Raw genomic sequence first — 10,579 nt, 5'->3', positions numbered from 1 at the left:
CCACGGGTCTCAATCTTTCTCCCTTTCCTTTAGTGAAAATGGGGAAATATTGACACTGGTAGGAGGGGTAAATGGAACCGACAGAGGTAACTGAGACCAAGAGGGGTAACTGAGACCGGTGGGGGTGAGTGGGACCACCCTGTACCATTACGATTGTCTTTGACTTTTTCCAAAATAAGTTGAACCTGTCTAAGTGGGATTTGTCTAAATGGGAAACCTGGATATATATAAGCGGGAAAAAAATCGGTCAGAGACCTTTTTTATGGCTGGCGGAATCGGAAAATATTTTCGGAATAGCGGAATTGGTAACCATTGGAATTTTTGGAATTTGGCGCAGTCGGATACGGCATTCGGTAACAAACACCCCCACAAAAACACAAATGTGAAAAAAAAGGCCAAGTTGCCAAGTTCCTATCCAAAAATGTCGGCCCTTAAAAGTGGTGAGATCAGAAAATTAAGGCCAAGTGTGCACTCCCAATTTTTCGTTTCTGCTGAAAATGCTGGATCTCAATATTCTCAATTCCTTCAACCTTCTCTCAATTTCAACTTGGCAATGTTTTCCTTTTATTTTCATGTTATAATAGGTACCCGTTTGTGCAAGTAAATAAATAAAGTGAATCACTATGGACTGAGGAGTGGTAATGGGAATTCGAAAGCTCTCCAAAACCAACAGTCCAACATTTTGATGTGTGGGTTGTGACTTGTGAGTGAAATTGCAAATTTCCGCCTCTATGTATATCTTTGGAATTACTTGTTATGAGGAGCTGGAATTCGCATGTTTAGAGACCTTGCCTAAATGTGAGTGTGAGTCCTTTAAAAAGTTCATTTATAGACGGACCTAATCTACCTATGAAGCTGAGTAAACCTGCTGAATTGGTTCGTTTTATACTAAATCCTATCCTGTCCTGTCTTCCTTTTCGTTGCTTTCGCTTCCGGGACGATAAGACCTTAACAGTTCTCTTTTCCACCTCTATATCTCTAGCGGAAAAGAGAACTCTTCTTGATTTGTGTGCAGCGTCCACTATTGCATTGCTGACCTCAGTGGTTCCAGCTCCCTCTATCAAACTTCTTAATAGGCGCGCTTATTGGAACTTGGCCTGGCGCACTGCCGTCAGATAAAACAGGACTCAGGAGATGGTTTGACGGGGCATATTCGAGTATTCAACACAATATGGTGTCCCATTGGCCAGCATGTCGCTGCTGTTTTCTTTTATTTTTATGATTATGAACTCTCCAACTGACGCTGAAAACATAATGCGGGGGATATTGTCAAGTGAAGCAGCAATGCTGAGCAGACCTTGCCGTGCTGATCGAACTGAGGGTCGTGGTGCGAAACGCCAGGAACGTGGAACAAAGTTGTTTTGAAGTCCAAACAAATTAATTTGTTTGGACGTAACTTTATTTTTAAAAAGTAAAAATAGCATTGTGTCTTCCTCGTTCTTCTGCCTTGGTCCGCGAGTTCGATTCCCGCCCGGGACGGATGCATCCGTTATCCTGAATGGTAATGTTCGTTCTCGGAACGGCTGGTTTTCTCTCTTCGCTTTCGGGACGATAATACCTTAGCATTTACAGTTCCCTCTATCAAACCTCTTCAAAAATGACACTAATTATTGTTGATTTATGACTTGTGTGGCAACATTCCAAGAAATTTCATCTTGTAAAATCCATTCTTGTTTCATTCTCACCAATGCCAAGACAGCTTTTGTCTTGGCATTTATTTCGAACTATCACACAAGTTTTAGCCGAGGTGGCATTAAAAATGATAACAATTGACAGAACATAGAAGCAGATTGGTGGAAGGTCCGAGTATAAATAATATTTCCAACAATGGTCATGGGTGTGCTTCCCCCTTTTTTTCGACGGCAATAATATCGTGTCCAGAGGGCAAAGTGCTCCCTCGAAATTTTCGGCAGGGCACACCTACCCAAAGGAAACATTGAAGGGAAAGGAACCGATATCATAGCACATTGACAGAACATAGGAGCAGATTGGTGGAAGGTCCGAGTATAAATAATATTTCCAACAATGGTCATGGGTGTGCTTCCCCCTTTTTTCGACGGCAATAATATCGTGTCCTTAAAGAGGGCAAAGTGCTCCCTCGAAATTTTCGGCAAGGCACACCCAAAGGAAACATTGAAGGGAAAGGAACCGATATCATAGCACGAAGAAATGAATGGGTTAACTGGTGAAAAGGGTTAACCACTATATATTATCAAAAAAGCAAGAAACCAGTCAGCAAAATAATGATTGCCAACATTCGCTAACGAATAGGCAGTATGTGTAGACACCTGAAAAAGAGAAATATTCCCGCCCGGGACGGATGTATCCGTTATCCTGAATGGTAATATTCGTTCTCGGAACGGCTGGTTTTCTCCTATCCTGTCTTCCTGTCTCTCTTCGCTTTCGGGACGATAATACATTAGGAGTTACAGTTCCCTCCATCAAACCTCTTCAAAAATTACACTAATTATTGTTGATTTATGACTTGTGTGGCAACATTCCAAGAAATTTCACCTTGTAAAATCCATTCTTGTTTCATCTTTACTCGACAGCTTTTGTCTTGGCATTTATTTCGAACTGTCACACAAGTTTTAGCCGAGGTGGCTTTAAAAATGATAACAATTGACAGGACATAGAAGCAGATTGGTGGAAGGTCCGGGTATAAATAATATTTCCAACAATGGTCATGGGTGTGCTTCCCCCTTTTTTCAACGGCAATAATATCGTGTCCTTAAAGAGGGCAAAGTGCTCCCTCGAAATTTTCGGCAAGGCACGAAGGACCAAAAATGTAGGGGATAGCAAGGTGAAGAGGGGGAGGAATACCACTCACCTGGTGTGTTTCTTCACTCTTACTTTGATGCCGGCGTTGTCCTTTTCTTCCTTTGGGGTGTGAATCGGAAAAAGTGTGTTCACCCTCACCTGGTGTGTTTCTTCACTCTTACTTTGATGCCGGCGTTGTCCTTTTCTTCCTTTGGGGTGTGGATCGGAAAAAGTGTGTTCACTGTGTGGACTGTATGGCGTGATATGTATCGTGTGTAGTGGCACTTTAGGAACTGAGGAGCGGAGAGAGAGAGGCCTATGCTTCGATCTGATATTTTAGTAGGTACCGCGTGACAAGTTGCCTCTCTGGACAAAGTTTACCGGGTGGTGTAGACGTACCGACCCGGTATCGCGTAAACAAGTAGTTTTAGTCATCTTAATCTTACCCACCTTGCTTGAATTTAACCAATAGCATAAATACCCTACCAAAGCCTTAACCTGCTACCTGCTACTTGTTTGTAACTTGTTCAGCAGAAAGGAAATAGGGCGATCGTTCTGGGGTGGGGGGGGGCAAATACAAATGAATGTTTCTGATGTATTTATTGCCGAGTTTCACCTCGTATATTTGTTATGGCGAGAAGAGCCCTATTAAAATTATCGTGTCGCCCCCCACCCTAACCTTTCCCTTCCCTCCCTCTCCCCTCCTTTCCCTCCGCGTCTGGTCTCACACATTCGAGCCCGTGCTGTACATGGCCTTTAATATCTGTCACTTTTCGAGTGCCTCCGTTTATAAACTCTGTATTCGTTTTGACCAGTGGCGGACAGTTCGGGAATCGAAGGGGAGGAAATTAGTGAAAAACTAGAGTGCCGGAATCCCAATATTCCCAATCGAGTGACTGGGTTCCGGTACTATAATTCGGAACCCTATATCAGGAAGCTCGACACTTAACTGTAGCACTCCAACAACCTAAATCAAGGGAAATAACCCAATACTTCCACCGTAACTTGGCACCCTATCAGTAATTTTTTCGCAGTGTGTTTTTGTGATTTTGTTGTCCTGCTGGTTAATCGATTGACAAATTAACGGTCCAAATCCATTCATCATAGCATTACACCTACAAGAATGAATTTGAGATCCACAAATGAGTGAAAAACAAATAAAAATTTCCTTTAAATCATTCGTACCTACGGCTCTGGGTTTAATGTAGTGGGGAAATTTCAGGATTAGAATGAGGGAAGGGTAGGAATTATTTTGTAACAGTTCGGAAAGTATACAAAGTCCTCACCTAGGCCTAATCCAGATTTAAGGATCCCACATTTTGAGGTCCGAAACTCCCTCAAAGGTGGACAATTCTCTCCTTCCAAACATCACTGCCCACTGCCCAAAATGTGAGGTGTACCTTTTTGTCCTTCGGACATGTTTTATAGGATCATAGCTTGCGTTATTATAGTTATCCATATTAAAAGTCCATAAAGGCAAAAAGAAATCGTCCATAAAAATGTGAGGAAAAGATTCATGAATGGTCCACGGACAACCTAGTAAAAATCTGGCCATAAAACAAAATTTCTTATGGCCTTTTTTTATTTTAAGTACGACTTGAGCATGGGAAAACACTTGAGATTCCAGAGGTAGACGGTAGGTACCTCTACACGTAAAGTTAGAAGATTTAAAGCTTGAGCACATGGGATAAGCAAACCCAATGAACCGAACCTATTTTAACGAGACATCCAGGGATGAAAAAAGATGAGGTATAAAAAAATATCTTAGGCCCTTTTTATTTTTCTATAAAATTTTATTGGGATTTCTTTTCCTTTGTTCTTTGAGAGTTTGGTTTACTATCAATTGGGGATTTGGAGGTCTGGTTTTATTGGGATGTTTCGTATGATCTTATGAGAGTAGCCCTAACATCATGACATCTTAATATTACACTAGCTACATATTCTGTGCAGCTTATAGCCAGCCTACATCATGAATAAGGTAATTCTATGATAAAACGCCCTTCGCTTCTGATTACCAAGCAAGTATATTGGGATTTCTTTTCCTTTGTTCTTTGAGAGTTTGGTTTACTATCAATTGGGGATTTGGAGGTCCGGTTTTATTGGGTTTTAATGGGATGTTTCGTATGAACACATGAGAGTAGCCCTAACATTATGACATCTTAATACTACACTAGCTAGCTACACATATTCTGTGCAGCTTATATACCCAAAGCCTATACATTATGAATAAGGTAATTCTATGATAAAACGCCCTTCGCTTCTGATCACCAAGCAAGTCTATTGGGATTTCTTTTCCTTTGTTCTTTGAGAGTTTGGTTTACTATCAATTGGGGATTTGGAGGTCCGGTTTTATTGGGTTTTAATGGAATGTTTCGTATGATCACATGAGAGCAGCCCAAACATCATGACATCTTAATACTACACTAGCTAGCTACATATTCTGTGCAGCTTATACCCAAAGCCTACCTATACATTATGAATAAGGTAATTCTATGATAAAACGCCCTTCACTTCTGATTACCAAGCAAGTAATTTGAAGAACACAAAGAACATTTGGAAACACATGACGAATGTTCTTCCTGATGGGATAATGTTCGTTCTCGGAACGGCTGGCTTTCTCCTATCCTGTCTTCCTTCTCTCTTCGATTTCGAGACGATAAGACCTCCGTTGTTACAGTCCCTGTGTTTTCCTCAGAAAGTTTCCTCTATCAAACCTCAGAAAAGAAAACATGTAATTGTCGTATTGGTCAGCTCCCATGGCGTAGTGGTCACTGCGCTCGCCTTGCACGCGGGAGACCCGGGTTTGATTCCCGGGGGAATGGCGTCAGCTCCCATGGCGTAGTGGTCACTGCACTCGCCTTGCACGCGGGAGACCCGGGTTCGATTCCCGGCGGGGCCAAGAAATTGTATCATGCAAATGATTGATTCCGTGACTGGCTGTTGCGGGGCCCACTCAGCCTCGTGAGGAAAATGAGTAGCTATGACATATAAATAGCGACCGGTGCCAGCATGGTAGGTAAACATTGGATTTTAGGATTATTGAGATTTTGGGAAAAAGTAGTTACAGTCACCTGTAATGGCATTTTCCCCAGGAATCATCCCACAATACCTACGGCTTGCTTCTTCTTCTTTTTCTTCTTCCCCTCCTTCTTTTCCTTCTCCTCCTTCTCCTTCTTCTTTTTCTTCTTCCGCTTCTCCTCCTCCTTCTTCTTCTTCTTCTTCTCCTTCTTCCTCCTTCTCCTTCTTCTTCTCCTCCTCCTCCTTCTCTTCCTTCTCCTTCTTCTCCTCCTCCTCCTTCTCTTCCTTCTCCTTCTTCTTCTCCTCATCCTTCTTCTTCTTCTTCTTCTTCTTCTTCTTCTTCTTCTTCTTCTTCTTCTTCTTCTTCTTCTCCTCCTCCTCCTCTTCCTCCTATTGCTTCTCCTGTATTCCACTCCCCTTCCCTTACCACTTCAGATTTTCCAATTCAATTCAATGTTTATTCAATTTGGATATTTTTTTTCCTTCTTTTATATTATTATGAAAAAAATATTGTTATTAAGTTGCTGTGTATAAGTTGTATCTTTTCCTGCGTTTTTCTTCTGCAACATCTCCTCTTTTTCTTCTTCTATTTCTTCGTCTTCCTTTTCGTACAAAAGACAGAAAAATAATACGAAATCAAGTATCAGGAGATACCAGTCACGAATCAGAGAGGATGGATTTGCTAGAACGATCTCTATGTATATGTAACTGCTGACGTCTTATCGTCCCGAAATCGAAGAGTGGAGGACAGGATAGGAGAAAGCCGGACCCAACCCAACCCAACCCAACCTATTTACAGTAGTACAGCATTTTCTATGTTTCGCGGAATGTTTACTTTCGTCCGACGACACTGGTTTCAAGTTACTTTTTTTTCCCAATTGAAAGTTTTCAAGAACAACTTTTTTTTTTTTTAAGATCACCTGCCGTTGATTTCATATTTCAAGTAGGTAGTTGTCCCCACCCCCTTCCACTCAGTAACAAGGATTTTTCTATATTCCACATACTTCTTGGAAACATTCTAACAGAAGGGAAGAACAAGTTTGTCAGGTATATTTCGGACTTTTTTTCTTGCAGTTTCTGATGTTTGGTTACTTATACCTACCTGACATGTAGATATAAACCTTTGCTATTTCTATTGGAAGGGAAAATTCAGGCTGGGAAATTTCAGGAAAATTCCCTCCCTGTTTAGAGTCCTCCCAGCCAGGTTTTATCAATCAGCATCTTAAAGCTACTGCTTGCTATGATCCCAGCTCCAAGTTATCAAGGGGCGGGGTTATTAAGGGCTAAAACTTACAAAAGTTTTCCATGCTCTTAACTCGTATGTCAACTGTGAAGCTTTTCATACGAGTCATCATGCATAGAATCCCTGAGTATCCGAGTATGTAGAAATCAATGTAAAGGAATGAAAAAGATTCCAAAGATACCTACATCATTAGCAAGAGAAGAGGATTGCGAATTTAAACTGAGCACAGGGTGTGAGGAAAGCATTGAAACAGCTGCATAAAAATATTTAAACCGAGCACGGGGTGTGAAAAAAGTATTGAGACGGTTTGAAAAAGGATGCTGTTATTGAAGCCACAGGTATTTAGAAGTAGAGACCATCAGGCCTTATTAAATTCGTCTTAGCTTAACCTATCTTTTGGGGCAGTTGCCCCTACCCCGAAACCTCAGATTTTTGGAGTTAAGGCCTTATTTAGGTGAGGGGGGCCGAAGAGCCAGCCTGTTATAGAGAAAAAGCCAGCAGCAGCCAGGTCAAAAAGACAAAAATATTCAAATATGTGAAGGGACAAGGGGAACAAGTTTGACAGGAAAGGAGGGCAAAGGAGCAATATCCCCTCTCGAAAAAACCACACGTCATAATATCCTTTTCAAAAGAAAAAGGAAAAATGTGAGGGAGAGAGAGAGAGAGGGAGAGAGAGATTCACTCTATAATTTATGGAAAATTATGCGTTCAGAGATGGTCTTGCTAACCTTTTGTAGCAAAGGATTCAAAAGATATGCTCGAAAAATCAAAAGAAGTTCTGGAAATACAGTTCTCAGAGAGTATTAGGTACCAAATACTCGTACATGGGTAATTGGGTACTAGATTATAGTTGAATGTTCTAGGTAAATCTAGACTGTCACATCAACAACCACAAGAACGTTTCCTTGGAAAACGGAAAAAGCAAGAAACCAGTCAGCAAAATAATGATTGCCAACATTCGCTAACGAATAGGCAGTATGTGTAGACACCTGAAAAAGAGAAATTGATAATTGGATGAAAAAAGGGAAAACACGAAAAAGACTGTGTGGCTGTGGAAAGAAGGAAGGAGACGAAAAAGAGAAAGACTGTGTGGAAAGAAGGAAGGAGACGAAAAAGAGACAGACTGTGTGGAAAGAAGAAAGGAGACGAAAAAGAGACAGACTGTGTGGAAAGAAGAAAGGAGACGAAAAAGAGAAAGACTATGTGGAAAGAAGGAAGGAGACGAAAAAGAGGAAGACTATATGGAAAAAAAGAAGAGACGAAGAATAGAAACAGTATATGGAAAGAGGGAAGAGACGAAAAAGAGTTAAGGGAAGAGACGAAAAAGAGGGAAGGGAGAGACGAAAGAGAAAAGCACTATATGTGGAAAGAAAGAAGAGAGATCTTTTCTGAATGCGAATTATGTCTTTTGATAAATTATATACAGCATTTTCCTAGCATACCTATATTATTATTTACACAAGAAATACAAGAGAAAGTCTGTGAACGAGAGAAACGAGAAGAAGAAGGAGGAGGAAGAGGAAGGAGAAGAAGGTAAACCCCACGAGGAGAAAAGAACGAGAGGAGAGGAAAATAATAAGCGAAAAAGGGAAGAAGAAGAAGAAGAATCGGAGAGAGAAAAGAGTTGGGATGAAAAAGTTAAAAAGCAAGAAGACTTAATTTAACAATTGAATAATTTACAATTACAAAAATACAATTTTATTTATCCAAGCAAGCGAATGCAAAAAGATGAACACAGGGACTGATGCTCATGCGAGGAGAAGAGCACTTTGCTTTCTCGGAAATGATAAAATTAGGAAGGTAGGTACCTGAAAGAAGAGATGAGAGCTACATAGGGAAAAGAGTGGAGAGAATGGAAGTGAGGGGGAGAAAAGGGCGAGGTAGGCCGAAGAAAAGGTGGAAGGATTGTGTCAATCAAGACCTGGGTGAGGAAAATTTATCAGGACATGAGGTACACAATAGGGCTGCCTGGAAGAGACTGACCCTATTTAAATAGGGAAAGGCTAGGAAGAAGGAGAAGAAGAAGAAGAAGAAGAAGAAGAAGAAAGGTTGTAAAATTTTAGTTATTGAGTTGTACTAGTCCACTTTTAAAAAGTCGACCGATGTCGACTGAAGCGTCCACACTGCCTCGACAACATAGATTCACCTCGTCGATCGACGGCCGGTCGACAGTGTTTGGACACACCTAAAGATTTCACTCTCAGTTGATTTCCTACAATAATTTACAATTACAAAAATACAATTTTATTTATCCAAGCAAGCGAATGCAAAAAGATGAACACAGGGACTGATGCTCATGCGAGGCGAAGAGCACTTTGCTTTCTCGGAAATGAAATTAGGAAGGTACCTGAAAGAAGCGATGAGATCTACATAGGGAAAAGAGTTGAGAGAATGCAAGTGAGGGGGAGAAAAGGGCGAGGTAGGCCGAAGAAAAGATGGAAGGATTGTGTGAATCAAGACCTGGGTGAGGAAAATTTATCAGGACATGAGGTACACAATAGGGCTGCCTGGAAAAGACTGTGACCCTATTTAAATAGGGAAAGGCTAGGAAGAAGAAGAAGAAGAAGAAGAAGAAGAAGAAGAAGAAGAAGAAGAAGAGAGGTTGTAAAATTTTAGTTATTGAGTTGTACTAGTCCACTTTTAAAAAGTCGACCGATGTCGACTGGAAAGAAGGAAGGAGACGAAAAAGAGATACACTATACATATATGTATTGTGGAAAGAGGGAAGAGACGAAAAAGAGTTAAGGGAAGAGACGAAAAAGAGGGAAGGGAAGATACGAAAAAGAGTTAAGGGAAGAGACGAAAATTAAGGGAAGAGACGAAGAAGAAGATGAAGCGTCCACACTGCATCGACAGCGACGACATAGATTCACCTCGTCGATCGACGGCCGGTCGACAATGTTTGGACACACCTAAAGATTTCACTCTCAGTTGATTTCCTATGATAAAACGGTGGGCCCGAATTATCTCGACTCTCGCCTGAGAAAGCACCCGACTAAAACGTAAAATGAAAATTTCATTTGGCAGCAAAGGGGTAGAGGTAGAGTAATTGAAAATACCACACCAAACTGACTGAACAGTAAGCTACAATAATCCCTTTATACCTAACCCGTTTTCTTTTGAGAAAAAAAAAAAAAAAATTTCTCCCCGTTTTTGTGGGTATTTTTTAAAAAATTATTATTTTAAAATTAAATTTTTTAACGTTCCATTCATCGTCCATTTATTGTGTGATGCTTTGTTTTTAATTCCGGAGGGCAGAGGGCGGGCAGAGGAGCGCGGTAAAGTACGGCAAGTAAGGTGCGGTGTTCGGATTCTCTGTTAACTTCTTGTCGGTGAGAGAGATTAGTTTTCCACACATGAATTTTCATGCAGCTTTTCAATTTTCTTTGAAAATCCATGCAAATTCTTTTTCATCTTTTTTTAAATGCGCCAGTTGAAATTCTAGGAATAAAATCTAAATTAGTTTTTTTTAGTTTTCAATTCTACTAATGTTTAAAGGTGTTTCCTTATTTCAACCGTTTAGCAGGTTCTAGCGTGAAACAAACCAACCAACTCGTT

This window comes from Diaphorina citri, unplaced genomic scaffold, assembly GCF_000475195.1.
Source record: "Diaphorina citri unplaced genomic scaffold, Diaci psyllid genome assembly version 1.1 scaffold490, whole genome shotgun sequence".
NCBI classification, from domain to species: Eukaryota; Metazoa; Arthropoda; class Insecta; order Hemiptera; family Psyllidae; genus Diaphorina; species Diaphorina citri.
This window is presented reverse-complemented; position numbering follows the sequence as displayed.